The sequence below is a fragment of the Onychomys torridus genome, chromosome 4, assembly GCF_903995425.1.
Source record: "Onychomys torridus chromosome 4, mOncTor1.1, whole genome shotgun sequence".
Classification (NCBI taxonomy): Eukaryota; Metazoa; Chordata; class Mammalia; order Rodentia; family Cricetidae; genus Onychomys; species Onychomys torridus.
In genome coordinates, this window is record NC_050446.1 from 143,050,482 (window position 1) to 143,073,001 (window position 22,520).

The 22,520-nt window shown below is 42.0% G+C and overlaps 1 pseudogene; it reads left to right on the forward strand.

The window, feature by feature from the left end:
* Positions 1-487: 487 nt before the first annotated feature.
* LOC118581967 lies at positions 488-9,127 on the forward strand (annotated as a pseudogene).
* Positions 9,128-22,520: the final 13,393 nt, after the last annotated feature.

The following is a 22,520-nucleotide window of genomic DNA, read 5'->3' on the forward strand; positions in this document are numbered from 1 at the left end:
GAGAGGCTAGAGGGTGAGGTCATCAGGACCTTCCTGCCAGATAGGGGTGGGAAACCCTTCTCCTTTTCCACTCCCCAGCATCCTTCTCAGCCTGCCCACCTTACCCCAGCTCTCTCCCCCTTCCTGCTGGCCAGATTTCTTCATACACTTTCTCCCTAAGTTCTGAGTGCCCTGTTCTTCATTAACAAGACTTCGGGTATTTTTGTCTCTTTGAGTACTGTATTCTAGTGCCAGCAAATAACTTTAAATAGAAAAAATATGCCCAAAATTAGACTGGAAAACAGAAAATAAATAGAAAGGGGTTGGGCTGAATGACAGCCTGCTCCCTGGACAGAGAGGAGAATGTAATTAACCACCTCAGAGCACCTGGCTTTCAATCAGAGGAAATGGGGAGCGGACATGCCATTCAGGGACTATGGGGCACGCCCACATGACTGGCAGACAAGGGTGAGTGGGAGGCAGAGGAAAATGGAATTTGGAGGGCTTCATGGCGCCTGTCCTGGAGGACTACCCAGCCAAGGGTATTAAGGCTGGGGAGTTGGGAAGGTCACATTTCAGCTCTGACGATCATTGTGTCTACCTCCTAGGGTGCGATGGGACTCTGTAGAGATGATGCATGCCCTGCTTAGATATCTAAGTGCCCATTGCTGAGTGGGATTAGAAGGTCCATTCATTCAGACGTGGGGATATTGTGCAGAAAGTTAAGGGACCTATTCATTCAAGACCTATTGCAGTCATGTCCTTTTTCTGTAAGTACAGTTTTAAGAGAATCTCTCTATCCCCCCCATTCCTGATCCAATTGTTCACAGCTGCAGTGTGACTTTTCTGAAGGCCTAACTTAGATCACAGGGTTCCCAGCTTCAAAGCCTTTCCATACTTCCTAACCTCAGTCCTGGGCTAAGCCCTCCTGGAGAGCCTCTATGAAGGCTTCAATTTCCATCTTCCTTCATCTCCCTGTGATGGTTCTTCTTGTCAGCTTGACTGGGTTTGGAATCAACTAAGAGATGTGCCTCTGGATGAGTCTGTAAGGTGTTTTCTAGAAACATTAACTAAGGATGAAGACCCTTTCTTGAGCGGGCAATCATCTCCATCTCTAGCCCATACATAAAGAGGTCCCATGGACAAGCTTTTGTTTTTGCCTGCCTACTTCTACTTCCCACTGGTGAGTGCATACACTCTGTTGCTGCCATTGCTCCTGCCATCCATTGTTGATACCAGAACCTATCTTCTTCTGCTTTTCAGCACATACTAAAAACCAGTGGCTCTCCTAGAATCCCCCAAGTCTTCAGCACCAGGTTGAAACTGCTGAGGCTTCCAGCCTTGTAGACTGAGCAGCTGCCAGGCTTTCGTCCTTTCCAGTGGGAAGACAGCCATTGTTGGACTACCTACTCCACACTGTGCAGACCAACTGAATAAATCCCCCTTTAATATAGATTGCTTCTATTGCTTCTTTTCTGTAGAGTACTAGTCAACTCCCTTTCACCCCTACTTGCCAGCCATGTACTCCTTCTCCCTTGGTCCCTAACTGGCACCATCCTCTTTCAGGTTCCCCTTCACTGGCAGCCAGGTATGGGGAGATGGCTAGTCTTATTGTTCTATAATAATGTGCCCATTATATGTCTCCATAGATCATCCAATTCATGCCCCTTGACTACTTTCATCCTGCTTAACCCAACACCCCCACAACACATGGAGGGTATGTCTCTAAACATGCACAGCTCCTTGGAGAACACACACAGGTGTTTTCTGTGTATATAATTTGAATTTTGCAGACATGCTTCTTGGTAAAGGACCTGGGCTTAACCTGGATGTGCTCAGCTGATAAAATGTAGCATTGTGGTTTTTTTTTTATTTTTTATTTTTGTTTGTTTTTTTTTCTGACTGCAAAATTCAAAATGAGGCTTAAGGTATTCATTTCATCTAAGTCAGAGAAGGCAGACTAAGTGTCGAGGCTTTTGTTCAATGTGGAACAGATGATGAAATCAAATAGCCTTGGAAAAGACAGAGAAACTATGGGACACAGATAATGTTGAAGTATTCAGGTTAAACAGCATCGAAGCAAATTGGGTGTTGAAGCATGCAGCTCAAAATAGTTGGCACGGCCAATGGTCTTTTGCACAGTGTAGAGGAGTCCCCTCTGGGTGTAGCAGGGAAGAAATTGCTCAGTTCTTCTCAGGGCTGGAAACTGTGCCAAATGGGATGACATTGCAGGTGGACTTCCAGAGGATGAGTACAGGGGAGCCTCCCTGACATTTGCTTCACTGAAAAGGCTCTAAAGATACACGCGGAAAGAATGTGGCATTGGCATATCAAAATATTTAAGAGCAGTGGAGCTGAAGTTGGAACTCACTATGATCCACTACAAGAACGGACGGCCATGCAGCAGCCAGGTCTCCATGACAGACCTGCAGATGGCAGAGGGTATAACAGCATTGGCAAAGGGGCTGGCTTTGAGAGATGAGGTGGGGTGTTTGTGGTGGAGGTTACTGAGGCTATGTTGATTATAATGGCTATAACAATAGCTATCAGTTTGGTTCAGACAGATTTGGAAGAGAACTCAATTATTGTTTTTCATGAACATCTGGCCACAGATATGGGGGTGGAGGCTCTATTTCCCAGAGTACAACACTGGACACAATGGACACATTACCTTACAAAGAACTACTGAGAATGACATCTATATTTTTTTCACCACTCAACCCTGTGATAGTGCATATGAGATTGGACCTGATGGCAGATCCACTGGTGAAGCTGTGGTTGAGTTTGCAAGCTAGGATGGTGCTGGTGCCATCATGTTTAAAGACAAAGCAAATGTGCTTCACAGATAGGTAGAACTCCTCTAGAACTCTACAGCAGGAGCAAGCAGCAGTGCTTACAGTAGCCAAATGCTAGGAGGCATGGGTTTATCAAACCAGTACAGTGACAGTGGCCCAGCCAGCCAGCAGCTGAGTAGTATGGAGGTGGCTAAGGCAGCCAGAGCAACATCAGTGAATACGACCAAGTTTCACAGGCAAACTCCAGTGATTTTTCATTCAGGCACTGCATAAGTAGCCAAGGAGCAGCGAATCACACTACTACAATAGGAAGCTGTGCATCTATGTTCATGAATGGAATGAGAGGGATGTCTAGCATGTTGGTGTGAGTGGTGGGTAAATGGGGAATGTAACTGATTTTAATAATTGATGCTCAGTACTTTTTTTTTAAACAAAGAAAGTTGTAGTGGGTAGCCATTCCAGCTTTGATCTGGAAGTTCCAACCCCCATTGAGGCTTCAGTAACTGTCATGCCTACAAGGCAGGGCCTAGAGAGGATGCTGAAGACCTCAGATCTGGATGCACTGGCTCTCCTGGTTCCTGGACCCTGGATGCTGGAGGTAGACCGAGGAGAGTTCTCCAGAGAACACTGCTGGACTGCACTATACCTTTCCCAGACCCTGTTATATATCCCTTCACTTGTAAGTTAACCCACAAAATAAACCTCCCTTTTAACTACATGGAGTGGCCTTAATAATTTCACCAATAGAAAGTAAACCCTTGACCTACTTTAACAGTTTTTGCAATCCAGCCCTGTGATTTATGTCTACTCTCATAAATGAACATTAGGATCACCTGAAGGAATAAGGTTCAATATTGTTGAACAAAGCAGCCACCTAGGATGAAGATATAGTGAAGCTGGGTGAACTATAACTGTTAAACAATTCCTGTTGCTATATTTTGAATCAAAATATAGAACTCTCAGCTCCTTCTCCAGCACCACATGTGCCTACACGCTGCCACACTCCTGACCACCATGCTCCACACCATGATGATAATGGACTAAACCTCTGAAACTGTAAGTCACCACTTCAACTAAATTCTTCCTGTTATAAGACTTGCCGCCAGGTGGTGGTGGTGCACGCCTTTAATCCCAGCACTCGGGAGGCAGAAGCAGGTGGATCTCTGTGAGTTCAAGGCCAGCCTGGTCTACAAAGCAAGTTCCAGGAAAGGCACAAAGCTACGCAGAGAAACCATGTCTCGAAAAACAAAAACAAAACAAAACAACAAAAAAAAAGAATTGCCTTGGTCATGATGTCTCCTCACAGCCATAGAAACCCTACCTAAGACAGAAGTTGGTACCAGAGATGGGGATTTTGCCATGATAGGCCTGACCATGTTTTTATTTGGAGGAATTTGGACTTTGGAACATTGGGTTAGAAAAGTAGGAGAATGCTAATGGATCATATTAGTAGGAACATGAAAGACAATGGTGCTGAGAATAATTTGGACTGTGGGGATGACTTAAGAGGTTTCAGAAGAGAAGAATTTTCGTATGTTGCCTAGAGATCATTCTTGTGATATTTTGGTGAAGAATGTGGCTGCTTTTTGCCTTGTCCAAAGAGTCAGCCTGAGGCTGGAGTGAAGAGATTTGGATTAATTCTGTTGGCAGAGAAAATCTCAAAACATCATAGTATAGACCCTATTGTGTGGTTGTTAATAGTAACTCTAATGAAGATTTATAAAGAAAAGGAACAATCTGAGAAAGGGAAAATACAAAAGGTACAATATGAGGAGAAAAAGAGTACCAGGAAGTGGAATGAGGCTAAATTCTGTGTTCAAGGAGATAAACAGATTAAGAAATGGAATAAAGGGAGTGGTGACCTCAGGGCAAGATTCCACCCAGCTAAATTTCCAACTTGTGAAAAGGAATTAAATGAAAGCTTAAAGCAGGGTATGGAGGGGCACATCTTTAATCCCAGCACCCCCAGCACTTGGAAAGCAGAGGCTGGCAGCTTCTGAGTCTGAAGCTAGCCTGGTCTACAGATAAAGTTCAAAGACATCCAAAGACAGGCAGTGAAGGAAACCACTGAAAATAGAAAGTTGGTGAAGATATAATTGAACGAGGCAGCCATGTTCCATGGACATGTTTGCCAGCAAGCAGCAGAACTTGGCAGCTTTAGCCACATGGTTCTGGAGCCAAGGATAGAAGAAAGGGGCTATAGAATCTGCCTCCTCTACTAAGGAAAGGTGCTGAGATCAGGCATGTGTCTGGGTGTCCCTGAATGGAGGCCTAGAGAGGCCATTGTGTGAAGCTGAGAAATTGAAAGAAGCCTGGATTGCCTTGGAGACCCCAAGATATTGGAGATATCAGAGTTGTGGGTTATCTGCCAAGGGAAGCAGCTAACAGGGAGTGGAACCAGTCCAAGAGAGAGAAGTATGCTGCAGTCAACAAAGCTGAAAGGAGCTGGAGATCTGAAGAGTGTTTTGACATTAGACAAGAAGGTGCAGAGTTTAGAGTTTGCCCAGCTGGTTTTTGGTTTTACTTTGGTCCAGTATTTCCTCACTATGCTCCTTTCTCTATATTTTGAAATGGTAATGTGTATCCTGTGCCATTACATGCTGGAAGTATGTGATCTGCTTTTTTATTTTAATTTTACAGAGGATTATAGTTAAGAGACTGAATGAATCTCAGAAGAGACTTTGAACTTTAGACTTTTAAACATTGTTGAGACTAGACTGTTGAAGTTGAACTAAATGCATTTTTAAATTTTTTTTATTTTTTATTTTTTGGTTTTTCAAGACAGGGTTTCTCTGTGTAGCTTTGTACCTTTCCTGGATCTCACTCTGTAGACCAGGCTGGCCTCAAACTCACAAAGATCCACCTGCCTCCTGAGTGCTGGGATTAAAGGCGTGCGCCACTACTGCCCGGCAGACTAAATGAATTTTTGCATTATGATATTGTTACAAGCTTATGGGAGCCAGGGAGTGGAATGTGATAGTTTGAATGTAATTGGCCCCCATAAGCTCATAGGGAGTGGCACTATTAGGAGGTGTGACTTTGTTGGAGTGGGTATAGCCTTGTTGGAAGAAGTGTGTCACTGTGGAGGTGGGCTTTGAGGTCTCTTATATGCTCAAGCCACGCCCAGTGTCTCAGCTTACTTCTTGTTGCCTTTGGATCAAGATGTAGGCTTCTGAGCTCCTTCTTCAGTGCCATATTTACCTGTATGTTACTATACATCCAGCCACCATGCTCCCACCATAATGATAATGGACTAAACCTCTGAAACTGTAAGCCACCACCTCAATAAAGTGCTTTCCTTTGTAAGAGTGAGAGATCAGCACCTGGTCCCATTGGCCACTGATAGCCTCCCCCTGACTCTGCCATGCCTATGGACAGTGGGTCATGCTGTGTCTGACAGTATGTACCCATCCCTTCATTCTATTCTCAAGATGATGCCACCACACCCTCTGAGTCCTCCTGTGTCTCTTGGGAAGGACACAGACCTAGAGGTTATGGAAGTAAGGAGTGCAGAGAGCTGTGTGTAGCAGACCTGCATTGATCTTGGAGTCTAGCCCAGATCTACTGAGCCCTGGCTTACTGATCCTCCTGAGGGACTGTGGGGAATGGCCAAAGTCCTGGATGTGGGGAAAGGATGACATAGATGTGTATGGTTGACATGAGCACAGCCATGTCAAGGATCCTAATGCCTCTGACCTGTAGGAATGGTAAGGTCTTCCCAGCGTATCCCACTTTGCTGTTTATCAGTCAGTTTGCCTTTGTCTACAAGTGTGCTGCTTCATGGTTGCAAGATAATTGCCACAGCTCCAAGCATTGCATCCATCCTCAAAGATACAGAGAGAAGGGAAACCAATACCAGCATGTGAACACATAGGTTGGCTGTGTCTCATCCACATAGCATCTAATTTTGTGGGTGTCGAGTGAAACCTGTGCTGTGGCATTTCTAATAAACTACAGGTGCTGGTCATGCTGTAGATCTGGGAGTCAAGCCCTGAGACATCAGGATGACCTACCTTGAGCAGTGTTCAGAGCCTGCCTATATGTTGGACTTACAGTACTGGTGCTTGGGTCCCATCATCCAGAGCCCGCTGCTAGTGCCCTGTATTATATCCCAGGAACCCAGAATTAAAAGCCTCCCTGGTGATCCTCGCATGTTGCCACAGCCAAGAACTACTGGTTAGGGGATGACTTACACACTGCTGGAGCCTCATTTACTTCCCTTCCCCACATTTGTCCTGAGTTCAACCCAGCAGCAGCCAGTCATCCAGCATCTTCACTTGCCTGAGTACAGGGATCTAATGTCTGCAGGGCTGAGTTTGTCTTTTGTTTTCTTTTTCTGTGGTGTGCTCAGTGTTCCTGTGGGTATGTGCAGAGGTGTGTGCTAGAACATGTGTGTGTGTGTGTGTGTGTGTGTATGCACGCTAGTACATTTGTGTGTGGATGCATGAACACTGGCATGTGTACATGTGTGTACACTGGTGTGTGTGGTTGTGTATGCAAGTGTGTGAGTATGTGTACAGATGTGTACAAGTGTGTTTGCATGTTTATGATGCACAAGTGGAGACCAGATGTTGATATCAGGGATCTTCCTCCATTGATATACACCTTATTTTTTAATTATTATTTGATGTATATGGATGTTTTGGCTGCATGTGCGTCTGTGCACCATGTATGTGCCTGGTGCACACAGAGGCCAGAAGAGGATTCCCTGGAACTGGAGTTATAGATGTTTGTGAACTACTATGCCAGTGCTTGGAATCAAACCTTGGTCCTCTAGAAGAGCAGCCAATGCTCCAGCCCCTTCTACTTTAGTTTTTGAGAGAAGGTCTGTCACTGAAGCTGGAGCTTATTGAATGACCTCTAGGGATCTGCCTGTCCCATTCCCTGAGTTCTGAGATTACAGACACCCACTTCTATGTCCGGCTTTTATGTGAGTGCTGGGGTTACAGACACCCCTAGGGTTTCATTCCTATGCAGCGGCCCTTTACAGACTGAGCCATCCCTCAGCTCCACATCTGACTATTTCCAAACACACCATGTCTCTGTCTTCCTCATCTCAGGAACAGCAGCTTGGTCCTCTGGTTTCTCAGATAACATCCTTGCACTTGGCCTTGGCTCCCTTCTCCCCTCTGGTGCTCCAGATCCTTAGGTATATTCTGCCCAGTCTGCCTCCAGTGTATCCTCCAGACTCCTCTTTTTCCCACAGTCACGGCTACACCAGAGTCACAACTCCATGTGCTCCTACCAGGCACTCAAAGAGGCCTTCCCCTTCCCTGACTCTCCCTCTCTTACCAAGGCATCCTTTGCACAGCAGCCAGAACTAGACCTGTAAAAAGTCTTACAAACCTTCTTCAAATCCAGTATGCAGGTCCCAGTGTGACCCACAGCCAGGGATCCCTTCTGAATCATCTCTAGCTCCCTCTTTCCCTGGCTCAGGTGCTCCACCATGCTGGCTTGCCCTTTTCCCACACAATGCTGGCTACTTCTCCTGCCAGCTGTCCCAATGGCCTGGTTCTTGATCTCCAGCCTCTGCTTGGCAAGCTGTTGCCTATCACTCCTAGCAAACATGTCCCTGAGCCACCTATTACTTCTGGTCATATATTTGTACCCTTTTAGTTTCTTCCAGCTTCTGCCATGTCTGCCTTTCTCTCTAGACCAGGAGCTTCATAAGACAAGTTACAAAATACTCGGGTAAGGGATGGTGAGAAGGAGACCAGACAAAGGAAATGCAGAAGGAAAAGAACCGGAAGGGAGGAGGGGGGAAGGAAGAAAGAAAATAAGGAAGAAAGGGAGGGAGGGATGGAGGGACGGAGGGAAAAGAGGAGGGAGAGGAGAGATGGGGAAGGAAAAGGATCCAGTGATGCTCAGATCCATTCCCACCTCCAGTACTTGCTTCTACCCTTGAAGTGGTTCCAGTTTGAAGTTGATTTCAAGTGTCCAGACTGAGTGTCCTGAATTGCTGATCTGAAACAGAACATTTGGGCAGTAATACCCCAGCGGGAACTGCTCCCCGTCCCCTGAGCTTAGCTATCATAGCTCTCTGGCTCTTAAACCTGGGCTTTTGCTCAGCTCCTGGCTTAAGCACTGGTTCAGTCAGCATTTAGTGAGTTATTTGAATGGCCCGAAATTCAAAATGGACATCCAAGAAAGCCTTGCCTCAGTTTCTGCATGAAAGGGGGTGCGGAGTTCCGGTCTCCCTTTCCACAGATGTGCCAGCATCCTGGAAGAAGGACTGGCACCCCAGTGGCCCTGCAGGGAGTCTCCAGGAAGCTGTGTCCCAGCACATCAGAGCTCTGACCTCCCCGGGACCCTCAGTGGCCCATCCCTGCTTTGCCTTGCGGGAGGATGTCTAGCCGTCCTGGCAGGCTCACAGCTAGCGGCACAGGGGGCTTCCTCTAATCAAAAGCCAAACTGCAATTATAGCTGGGCCGAAGCTAGGCACATGATGCCACTTAAAGGGACAGATTTATGGCACATTAACAACTCCAGCGGCAGAGCACCAGGTGCTACAAATCATCAAAATTAGAACCAAACAAGTCACTGAGGCTCCAGATACAACATCCAGTGAGGCCTGACGGGTAATTCCCAGACATGTATAAGGATCACTTGAAATCACTCGCTGTGCTCTGTCATAGGGCCTTGGCATGCACTGCTCCTTTTATATCATCCCTGATTCAGCAGAGAGTCCGATCTCCATGAAGATTTGCTCCCTTACAGATGGCTTCCCTGGCCACCTGATCAGCATCCTGGTTTACTTTTCATCATAGCATTTTTTTGTTGTTAGTATTGAGACAGGGTCTCCTGTACCCCAGGGCACCCTCAAACTCACTATGAAGCTGTTGATGTCATGGAAATTCTGGCCTTCCTGCTCCCACCCACTGAGGCTGGGATTATAGACACACACACCACTACACTTAGTTTTTGTGATATTGGGGATCAAAGTCAGAACTCCCTGAATGGTAGGCAACCTCTTCACTGGCTGAGCTACATCCACAGCCCCAAGCATTTATCATCACTTGTGTTCAGATTGACAGCCCTGCTTGAAAGTAAAACACATATCCAAACTTTAAAAAAAGAAATTCAGATATGTTTCCTCATGCTGTGTGGTTTTTCTTTTTTTTTTTCTAGTCTCACACTGCCTGCGACACAATCATGTTCTCCAGGTCAGTCTGCATTTCCACTCTCCTGGCAACATTTGTAGCTCAGATCTCACGCTTCTTTCCTCTCATGTTTTCACTGAGCAAATGAAAGCTAGTGTTTAACAGTCACGGTTACCCCAACGACTATTAACCCAAAGTAAAAACTGTCATCACCACTTTGCTCTCCTCTTCCTCTCGCCCTCCCTTCTCTCCATGTGCTGTGGACCCCTACCATCTTTTGCCTAATCAAGAACTTCACTCCTACAATCAACCCCACGCACCGTCATCCCTCTCGGATGAGTCATTCCCCTCGGTAAGTAAGCATACTACCATGTCCCATCTTAAAACAGAAAGTAGACTTCTTTATTCAGTGTTCTCTGTCTTCATGTCTTTTCCTTCAACACCAGTCAAGCTTTCTCCCTCCAGTCCAGCAAAGCCACTGGTCATGGTCACCAATGACTTCTCTTTGCTACATCTGGGGGGTCACTTTGCAGACCTCATCCCGCAATTGCAGACTCATAAGTGTTGGACATGATTCCTTCCCCTGGTTCCTGACTTCCAGGTGTTGGTGGCCCCAGAGTTCAGCCCCAGGAGCCTCTCACTTCCTTCTCTCTATTCCCTCTTAAAGGCTTTGTCTAGACCCATGACTCTAAATAACATGTCTATTCTGTTGACTAGCTCTAGCTAGAAGCTCTCAGGAACTTGAGGCTTTCCCTGGAAACCTGATTGCCTTCTGCTTGTCAGGGGCTCTGGCTGTCATGTCCTCAATGACAATCAGCACTACCAGCCTTCTGATGTTTCCCAGGCCAATAGATGTAAAGCAGTGACTCATTGGTGACTTATTTACTGTATTAATGAACTGGAACATCTCTCATCCGTTCATTATCTTGTATTTCTTCACTAATCATTAACCATTTGTCCTTGCCAGTTGTGTGTGTGGGCAAATGAAGAGCACACATGCTCAATCCAGGTACTGCAGAGGCCAGAAGGAGCAGGATCCTCTGGAGCTGGAGTTACAGCATGTTGTGAGCTGGCTGATGTGGGTGCTGGGAACTGCACTCTGGTCCTCTGAAACAGCAGTATACACTCAACTGCTGAGCCATCTCCTCAGCCTCCATGGTTATATTCTTCAGTGCCAATCAAAGGACTCTGCTGAAGTGACTTGTCCTCTGTCAGCTTTCAAAATCTGCTGTCACCCAATTATCTTTGCATGTCATTTAAGAAAAACCCTTAACTTGTGAGTTTTTAAAACTTTCTAAATATGAAGTAAAACATAGAGAAAATCACACAGATTAGTAAATTTTTACATGCTGAAACTTTTTCACATAAGCCAACATATATAACATTTCAAAATTAATGTTTTGGGCTAACATATGTTTGTTCCTCTCCCCAACTGCCTGCCCTCATTCCCCCTCCAGCTGGTCCCCTTCTGTCCCTTGGTCACCCTTCTGCTTTCTTACCCTGTGTACTACATTACCTTCTATTTCCCTGTAATGTCCCATCCTCTGCTCTCATGATCCTCTTTCTACTTTTATGACCCACACACACAAACACACATATCTGTACATGTATACTTATAATTTTTAGACTAGGTTCTTAGTCTTTCAAATCTGGCCATTTTGTTTAACATGATGATTTCCGGTTTCATCCATTTTTCTGCAAATGCCATGATTTTGTTTTTTGTCTTTTGTTTTTCAAGGCTATGTAAAATTCCATTGTGTACATGTTCGACTAGCTTAATCCATTCGTCAGTTGATGGACATCTAAGCTGGTTCTGTTTCCTGTTTGTGAGTAAGCAACAATGAGCATGGATTTGTGAGTATCTCTACAGTAAGATAAAAGCCCTTTTGCTGTGCACCCAAGAGTGTGATACAGTTGGATCTTTGTTTGTTTGTTTGTTTTGAATTTCTTTTTTTTTTCATTTTTCTTTATTAAGAAATTTTCTACTCACTCCAAATACTATCCACAGGCCCCCCTCCCCCCTCCTCCCATCCTTAGCCCTCTTTCCCAAGCCACCCCACATCCCCACATCCCCACATCCCCCAAATCGAGGTCTCCAATGGGGAGCCAGCAGAGCCCAGCACACTGAGCCTAGGCAGGTCCACACCCCTTCCCACTGCACCAAGACTGTGCAAGGTGTCACACCACAGGCACCAGATTCCCAGAAGCCTGCCCATAGACCAGGGACAGATCCTGATCCCCTTGCCTGGGTGCCCCTCAAACAGTTCAAGCCAAACAACCATCTTCCATATCCAGAGGGCCTAGTCCAGTCCCATGGGGGCTCCACAGCTACCAGTCCACAGTTCATGGGCTTCCACAGGTGTGGCAGTCATCTCTGCACATCCTCCCATCATGATCTCTATGTCCCTCACCTGCAGTATCTCTCCTCTCTCATCAATTGGATTCCCAGAGCTCAGCCTGGTTCCTGGCTGTGGATCTCTGTATCTGCCTCCATCTGTCACTGGACAAAGGCTCTATGATGACAGCTAGGTTATTTGCTAGGCTGGTCACCAGAGTAGACCAGTCCAGGCACCCTCTGGACCACTGCCAGCAGACCAAGGTGGGGTCAATCTTATGGATTCCTGAGAGCCTCCCCAGCACCCTGCCTCTTCCTATTCCCGTGAGTTCCTCATCTATCATGGTATCTTCCTCCCTGCCCTGCCACTCTGTCCCTGTTCCAGCTTGACCCTCCCATTTCCCTATGTTCTCATCCACCATGACCAAGTAGGCTCCATCCCAGGGATGCAAGGATGGTTCAATATATGAAAATCTGTCAATGTAATACACCACCATATAAACAAACTGAAAGGAAAAAAAAACACATGGATGCTGAAAAAGCCTTTGACAAAACCCAACACCCCTTCATGATAAAGGTTCTAGAGAGATCAGGAATACAAGGAACATACCTAAACATAATAAAGGCAATTTACAGCAAGCCAACAGCCAACATCAAATTAAATGGAAAGAAACTCAAAACAATTCCACTAAAATCAGGAACAAGACAAGGCTGTCCACTCTCCCCATACTTATTCAATATAGTACTTGAAGTTCTAGCTAGAGCAATAAGACAACAAAAGGAGATCAAGGGGATACAAATTGGAAAGGAAGATGTCAAACTTTCACTATTTACAGTTGGGTGTTATGGTAATTCTAGTTTTAATTTTTTGAGGAACTTCCACACTGGTTTTCACAGCAATGGTATATGTTTACAATTCCATCAACAGAGAATAAACATTTTTTCTTTCCCCACATCCTGGACAGTGTTTGCTACCATTTTTCTTGATGGCAGCCATTCTGTCTGGAGCTGATCTCTCAATGTGCTTTTAGTTTGCAAATCTATTTTGAATTGAGTTTTGTACAGGATGAGAGACATGCATCTTTTATTCACCCACATATGGAAATACAGTTTTCCCAGCACTGTTTGTTTAGTGTGGTGAGTGTTCTGGTGGAGTCTGTACGGTCCATTAAGTAGAGAGTATGCCATCTGCAAATAAGAATAACTTGACTTCTATCATCCCTGATTATAACCCCTTTATTGATTTCTTTTGTTTTATTGTTCTGGCAAAGATCTGCACACAACATTGAATAAGAATAAAGAAAGTGAGCACCCTTGTCAGTTTTTCCCCATTTAGGATAATGCTGGCTATAGGTTTGCCATTTTTTTTTTGTCAAGGTATGCCCCTTTCTATTTCTCATTTCTTTGGGGGCTTTTATCATGAATGTATGTTAAATTTTCTCAAAGACTTTTTTTAATTAAAAAAATTAATATGACCATGTGATTTCTGTCAAGTCTCTTTGTGTGCTGTATTACTCATTGATTTGCATATGTTGCACCAACTGTACATTCCTATAATAAAGCCAGTTCAGTAATGATGTATTTGATAATACACTAGATGGTCTGAAAGTGGAACAATTAAATGAGAGGATAATTAATGTAGATGGGATTTACATAATGCCAATTACAAATATTATTTGTTTGATCATTTCTGTTTTATTTTTTAAAAATTGGTCGATATGAGTGTCAAGATACAAGTTTTAGAAAAACTTATTAAGACAGATCATAGAGATATTCAGACCCAGACAGAGGAATTTAAGGGAAGACCAATTTAGCACTGCATTATAAGGTTACAGAGAAGCAGCCTAAGGCTTTCAAATAGCCAACTTTGATTTATCCAATAACCTTACAGGAACTACCAAATGATAAATATCCTCAAAACTGTGTAAGAGCAGAATGGATGCCTGTGCAAATGTTAGATTTGAGGAGATTCAATGAAGCAATAGTCTCATATGGTATTCTTTCACATTTTGTGAAGCAGATGTTAAACTCTTTGTCAACTTGTAATAGAATTAGCCCTCAAGACTAGAGAGATTTGCTTACAGCAGTCTTAGAGGCTGGTCCCCAATTACAATGGAGGATCTGGTAGAAGGATGAGGCTAAGACAACTGAACAATGAAGTAGGGCTAGAAGCATTGAAATTTGCCAAGATCAACTTCTTGGGGAAGGTGATTATACTGATATACAAAGACAATCTTTATATGATGACCACACCCTAGCTTTGTGTGGCATGACAGCCTTGAACGCTTGGGACAGAATTGAAGAAGTAGGAAAAAAAATGGAGTCATTTACAAAAGTTATACAGGGCCCAATAGAAACCTTCACTGATTTCTTACAAGGATTAACTTTAGCAGTGCCTAGAATGATACCAAATTCAGAAGCAGACAAATAGTAATTGAATCTCTGGCTTTTGAAAATGCTAATATAAAATGGTGATTAGGTCATTAAAGGCAAGATCAGCACCTTTGGAGGAATGGATCCAAGATACAATCAATATTGAATCTCATGACCTTGATGATGCTTGGATAGAAGAGGTGATTTCCAGAGGTTTGAAGAAAAATCAAAATGTCAAATGTTTCAATTACAGTAAACAAGGTCACCTAAAATATGACTGTAACAGGGTATTCCTAGAAACAACGGGTTTTCAAGGAATAATTCTAACAGAACACCCCTGTCTTCTGGATTATGCAGAAAGTGTGGCAAAGGCAAGCATTGGACTAATTAATGTAGATCAACAAGGGACAGACAAATTTGCCTTTGCCATTTGGAAATACCCCAAGGGGCCTCTCACAGGCCCCCATGTCAAATTCCGTTCAGTCCTTTCCTGTCATGGTGGAAGAAACTCCTTCCCAGAGCAATTAAAGAACCTAATGACTCTTGTAAAAAACCATACTGCTCTGGATAATAGAACATCTTTAGAAAATAAAAACAAAAAATTCAGGAGAAACCATTAATCAAAATTGATAAAGATTAGTTTTGGAACCTCCCCCAAAGTTAGGGTTGGGCAGGGTTTTATTTTTGTCTTTTCAGGAAAATGAAAACAAACCATCTTGAAGAATGTAAAGACCTTTAGACAAATAAACATCCAAAGAAGAAGGGAGAACTACCCAGAAAATATTACCAAGAAAAGAAATAATCTGACCTAATGCAATCTCTGAAGTCTCCAAAAAGATGATGAGCTCCCACAATGATAATTCCATCAGGACTATGATAACTCCATTAAGCTGGCAACCACCACCCAAAGATTGGCTTTGGACGACAAACTGCTCAGGAGAATTTGAGATGGATAGCTGGGATAATCCAGCCTCACAGACTACTCTAGCCAGGACTTGAGATAAGCCCTGCACTTTCCCATTATGCAGAAACTGGACAATAAATGATACAGCTACCTTTCCCAGGACTTGACAATTAACTCAAAATTTTTCTTTTCAGGATCCCCTAAAGATACTTTTGCCCCCAGACAGCAGGAAGTAGTTTTAAGCATACAATGCCCACATTACCAAGAGGTAGGGTGGGTAGTTTTGGTCATTCAATGAGTTATGGATATTTGTCACTGTTTTGGTGGTTGGTTACAAGTTGTTATTGGTAATGGTCAGGAAAAAAGCAAACAAAGGAGATTAGATTCAGGGTTCTTGTTTGAAAAAAAGGAAAAGAAAAAAGTAGATGTAGATATGATAAGACAAGAGGTAGATTACTGAATCTACTCTGAAAAAAAGAGATATAGAAAGATAGAATAAAAGTATAAATTATTGAATCTACTCTGAAAAGAAAAAAGGAATGGTATAGATAAGATAAAAAGGTAGATTATTGAATCTATTTTAAAAAACCAACTACTAGTTTTAAATATTTTACATTGGATTGAATTTTTGTATATTATATACAAATTTTGTATATTGATACAAATTTGAGATTATTTTTATTAGAACATACTGTACATGCTTTTCTAATCTTGTTTAAGGTATTGAACCTATACATCTCATTTAACAATGTAATGCAAATTGCTAGTCCTTGAAAGTTATTATTACCAACTATTTAGAATAATAAAGAAATGCAGGTTAGTAGTCACCTATTACAATTGAACTTGTAGTCAGTCGTATTAGGTATGTTTTCAAGGTCAAACAGATATATTTTAGGTAGATAGGTGGTCTTCAAACACTTCAGAGATCTACAGAAAATGACATTTAAGATATTTTAATAACATAAGTTTGTTTTATTTTTATGACAATGAGACACGTCTGATCCTGGCAGCACCAATCTACTTCAGAGAAAATAATAGGCATCAAAGAAACTCCTTATGGAGTTTACCTTCTTTGTGGCAATAGTTAGCCACCAGGCAAGAAAGTGCCTTTGCCTTAACTGCTGACAGTGTGCTGTCCAAATGGACAAGCAGGACACAAAAGAAAGGCCTACCAAGCCGGGCAGTGGTGGTGCACACCTTTAATCCCAGCACTTGGGAGGCAGAGCCAGGCAGATCTCTGTGAGTTTGAGGCCAGCCTGGGTTACAGAGTGAGTTCCAGGAAAGGCGCAAAGCTACACAGAGAAACCCTGTCTCAAAAAACAAAACAAAACAAAACAAAACAAAAAAACAAAAAACAAAAAAAGAAAAGAAAAAGAAAGGCCTACCAAACCTTTCCAAGCAAGGTAGGAGGGCCCTTTAGAAAATCTTGCTTCACAGATGAGTCTGTAGGCTGAAGATGGATGCCCCAATGTTGTAGAGGAACCTAGAGTGACTATCCAGATAGCCAGCTGTTTCTGTCATTTCTCACATTTTTTAGAAGTCGCTTGTTTGCACTTCCTGCTTACTCAGTTAATATTATTTCCTTCTCAGGTCTCTGAGGGAGTTGAAAACTAGATAGTTATAGTTATAGTTTTCCTTGTTAACCAATTCAGAGAAGAAATTCACTGAAGAGGTGTAAAGTGTGTAAGTTTGAAAGACATCAAAGGATAGTTTGGGGTGGGTGATACAAGTTAAGACAGAAAGTGAATTAAGTACAACACTTTGGACTCACCAAAATAGGATAGATAATGGAGTATTTTCTCTAAATTTGTCAAATGTTTATGGATTAGACATTGTTAATGTAATTCTTGACTGGATTTATAATGTATCTAGTTATTATGCTTATTGTATACAGTTTTTCTTATGTTAGTTATAACCTTCTTTTATTATTTTAAACAAAAAGGGGAAATGTGGTGATATATTATTTGTCATCTAGGAAATAAAGCTTGCCTGAAGATCAGAGGACAGAGCTAGCCACAGAATTAGCCAGAGAGATCAGGCAGTGCTGTACAAAAGACTGTTCTACAACATTTCCCCCTTTTTTTCTAATTAAAAAGGAAGGTTCTAACTTTAACATAGTAAAACTGTATACAACAAAAAGTTAAGTAAGAATTAAAGTTACAATATCCAGTCCATTTGTATTTGACAAATTTAGAGAAAATACTCTATTAATTTATCTTATCTTTGTGAGTCTAAAGTTTTATGCCTAATTTACTTTTTATCATAATTAAGAAAAACTGTAAGTTTTACTATTTAGTCTTGAACTCTATCAAAGACCCCAGAAGGATGTAATATTATTTAATAATAGGTACGTCTGGATGCCTGGACCCAAAAGCTCCTCTGCAATGTTGGGGCATCCATCTTTAATTTACAAGCCTAGACTATCTGACAGATATTTCTGAGTATGAAATTTTGAAGGACTGTCCTACCTTGTCTTGGCAAAGTTTGGCAGTTACTTTATTTTGTGTTCTATTTCTCCAATTTGGATAGCATACTGTCAGCAGTTGAGGCAAGGGCAGTTTCTTGCCTCAAAGGCTAGCTTTTGCCACAAGGAAAGCGAACTCCATGCATAGGTTCTTCAAGGACCATCATCTTCTCTGAAGTAGATTGGTGCTGTCAGTAGCAGCCATGATTCACTGTTATAAAAAGCCTCAGGTTATTAAACATATTAAATGCCATATTCTGTAGGTCTTTGAAGTGTTTGAAGACCATATATCTATCTAAATATATCTGTTTAACCTTGAAAGCATATCTAATATGACTACAAGTTTAATTATTATAGATGACTAACTACTAACCTATATTTCTTAATTACACATTACATTTTTAAATGAGCTGCATAAGCACAATACTTCAAACAAGAGTAGAAAGATAGATATAATATAACAAAAATAACTTTTAACTTACATCAATAAACCAAAATCTATACTAATGTAAAATATTTTGAGATTAATTTTTTTGGATTAAAGTATATTCAATAATCTACCATTTCATCACATCATTTCTATACTATATCCCCCTTTTTCCTTCAGAAAGAGATCCTTGAATCTAACTGTTTTGTTTATCTTTGTTCCTGACCATGACCAATAACAACTTGAAACCAAACCCCCCTAAATGATGACAAACATCCATAACCTATCTCTTGGAAATATGAGCATTGTTTTCTCTAGACTGATTCCTGCTTTCTGGGGTTGCTGGCATCTTTGGGAAACCCTGACAAAAATCAGAATAATGGTCAAGTCCTGGCTGGAGTAGTCTGTGAGGCTGGGCCATCTCAGCCAGTTGTTCTAGGTGCAGAACTCTGAGGAAACTATAACAGAAGACCTCTGAGATACTGGATCACCTGGGCCATCCATTTTCATTGGTGATTGATCTCCTTGTTCTGAAAACACATCGACTTTTAAAGGTAAAATACATATCTGTATTAACACAAATACGGAATGTGAGGTGCACAAGTCAGTTAAAGATGAATTTTTGTTCTATGTTTGAGCAGATAAAATATACATCATCTGTCCTGCAGCTTTTTTTTTAGGATTATTTCTTTATGTCTGAAGCCAGGATTTTAAGGATTTCTTCCCCAGTCAAACCTAATCTTCTTCAACCCTGAACAAATCTACAGCCTTTAGTTTTCTGTGGGAACGAAAGTACAACTTTTTCCCCAAAGCAACACACTTTTTGACTTCTGTTTTGAAGTCAAAAACACTTTAAGGGCTGGAGAGATGACTCAGAGGTTAAGAGCACTGCTTACTCTTCCAAAGGTCCTGAGTTCAATTCCCAGCAACCACATGGTGGTTCACAACTATCTGTAATAAAAATCTGGTGCCCTGTTCTGGCCTGCAGGGATACATGCAGACAGAATACTGTATACATAATAAATAAATAAATCTTTAAAAACAAATACTTTAAAATATACAGGTTGACTTAATCCAGCAGCCTACACAATCCAATGTCTCTCAGCAGCTATTGCTCATTCACCAGCAATTGAAAATTTTAAAGTCAATACAACACCACACAGGATCCAGACTCCCTATGTATTTTCTACATGGCTTATTTTTTATTTTACTTTTCTCTTTAAAGACTTTACATTATTTTTAAACTATTTTTCTAAGACTGTCTATACCCTTTCTCACTCTTTTTTAAGCCTATATGTACATTTTAAATATTTAAGCCTATGTAAATTTTAATGTGTTTATTTTTTCCACCTGAATATGTCTTTACTGAGCATCTGCAGTGTTCTCTGATTACATTAGACCAATCTCCCATGCCCCTCCTTTTTTTTTAGTTTCTCAAGACAGGGTTTCTCTGTGTATCTGCTATGGCTGCCCTGAAACTCATTTTGTAGACCAGGCTGGCCTCAAACTCATAGAGATTCACCTGCCTCTGCTTCCTGAGGGCTGAGATTAAAGGGATGCAACACCACCACATGGTATGAGTCAAATCTTAAATTGCTATGTCAGTTGCTAGCACAGCTCAGCATAGTGCATGATACTGGCAGCTGGCTCTATCCTGCAAGCAGTCTCTGTACGCTGAGCCTACCCTAAAGACCTCGGTCACCAGGAAGCCACATTTAACTCCATGTTCTGAACATTTTTTTTTAACTTTCTCAGGCTTTATGTGAATGTATGTGGTCCCACCTTGGGTGCCATTAGTAGGCTGAATTTTCTGTCCTGCCAGCCAGCTCTCAAATAACCACACAGAGACTTATTATTAATTATAAATGCTTATCCAATAGCTTAGGCTTGTTACTAACTAGCTCTTACAACTTAAATTAACCCATATTTCTTATGTAAGTTCTGCCACATGTCTCAGTATCTTTCTTTAATACAACATATTTACCTTGCTTCTTCCTGCATCTTCTGGTGACTCTGCCCTCATTCCTCCCAGAGAGCCCTCTCCCTGTCTACAAGTCCCACCTAACCTTTTCCTGGCTAGCTATTTGCCATTTAGTTCTTTATTAAACCAATGACAGCAACATATCTTCACAGTGTACAAAAGGATTGTTCCACAACAAAGATGCTTACTGATGACTATAATTTTGTTGGTTGCTTTTCTGACTTCTTAGCTTATTGTTTGTTCTTTATATTCTCTCTGTATTAATTCTCTAGGGGAGTTTTCTAACAGAACATAAACGATAGCATATGGGACTTACTGGGTTGGTTTACACAACTTCTTCTGGGTAGGTCAAAAATAGTTGACTTCACCCTGGTGAGGCTGAGACCCACCATCTGTTCAGACTCTGAGGCTAGATACCTCAATAGTTCCAATCTGGCACTGAAGGCCTGGAGGATTTCTGGAGAACCATGTTGGAAGGCAAATGAAGCTGAGTCCTGATGTCAGCAAAGATGGTGGCAGCAGCAGTGGCAATTGCAGCAAAAGAGTAGACAAACTCACAGAAAGATGCAAAGGCAAGCATGAAAAAGACAAAATGTTTTCCCTTGAAACTCCTCATTTCTGAGCTGCCACTAGAAAGTACCACCAACATTTAGGGTAGATCATCCCACTTTAGTTAACTTAATCAAGAAAATATCTTACAAGTGCCCAGAAGCTTGTCTCTGAGTCAAGTTGACAACTAAGATTAACCATCACCCTCCCTTATTGGTATCAGGGTTTTGTTGGTTACTGTGTGGGGCATGATGGACTCCCAGTTCTCCTGGGTTTCCCTATTCCTCTCATGAAGTTGTGATTGATACAGCCTTCCTTCTTCTTCTGCTTATAGTCTCCCTCTAACAATTTTACAGGGCTAGCTTGGTGGTCACAATCTGCCTTAGTTAGTGCTTGTCTTGTCTTTTAAAATTGTCTCATTTTCAAAAGGTAGTTTTATGGATATAGTAATCTTGGTTAGCCATCATCTATCTATCGTCAGAACTTGAAATGTATCATTCCATGCTTTCTGGCATTCCATGTTGCTGACAAGAGATGTTATGTTCTTCTATGTTTCTGCCTCTGTAGGTGGGTTTGCATTTTCCCTTGACAGTATTCTTTCTTTGCTTGTATGTCCTTTTCCTCTTCTTGACAGTAGTTTGTCAAGTAGAGGTCTTGTCTGTTTGGGGTTCTAAGTAGTTAATATGTTTGGTTGCCTATTTCTTTCTCCAGATTTGGGGACACTTCTGCTATAGTTTAATTGAGTGGATCCTCTGTGTCTGTAGTGTTTATCTCAGTTTGTTTTTGTCCCATGAATTCATAGACTTTGTGGTATCCTAGAGTTCCTCAATGTGGTGTTCATGTTTGTTCATGTATATTTTCCTTCTTGACGTTTGAATGTAGTGTTTTGTCAACCCCATCCTCTGTTCCTGATGTTTGTCAACCCCATCCTCTGTTTCTGATGTTTGTCAACCCCATCCTCTCTGTTCCTGATGTTTGTCAACCCCATCCTCTGTTTCTGATGTTTGTCAACCCCATCCTCTGTTCCTGATGTTTGTCAACCCCATCCTCTGTTCCTGATGTTTGGTCAACCTCATCCTCCATTCCTGATGTTTTGTCAACCCCATCCTCTGTTCCTGATGTTCATTCTTCTGCTGCTGCTTCCCACTGTGTTTTTTTTTTTTTGAATACCAACTTCCTTACTGAATTTTCTTCTGTATTTATTTTTCACCCATACTTCTGGTTTTCTTATCTGTTTTGCTGACACTTTCCTCAATTTTGCTGACTTTCCGCCTCAGATCCTGAATGAATCAGTCTACTTATGGATATCCTCTTTCAGGTCTTTGATTATTTTTATCAGAAAAGTTTTGAAGTATTCCTCTGGCGTTTCACCTGTTTCAATACCATAAATTCCACAGGTGGGGGTCAGCCTTCTTTGGAGGAGTCATGTTGCTTTACCTTTCCTGTGTCTCTCACATTTCTGTCTTGTGATTTGCACATCAGGTCTTCCAGATTGTTTTGTGGGGATTTTTCTATTGAGCAGCCTTCTCTTAAAAGCTCAATAACAGAAAGAGATTCGGGAAAAAAAGAGGAGGAAAAATATTTCCCAGTAATAAAAAACTTTAAAAACAAAA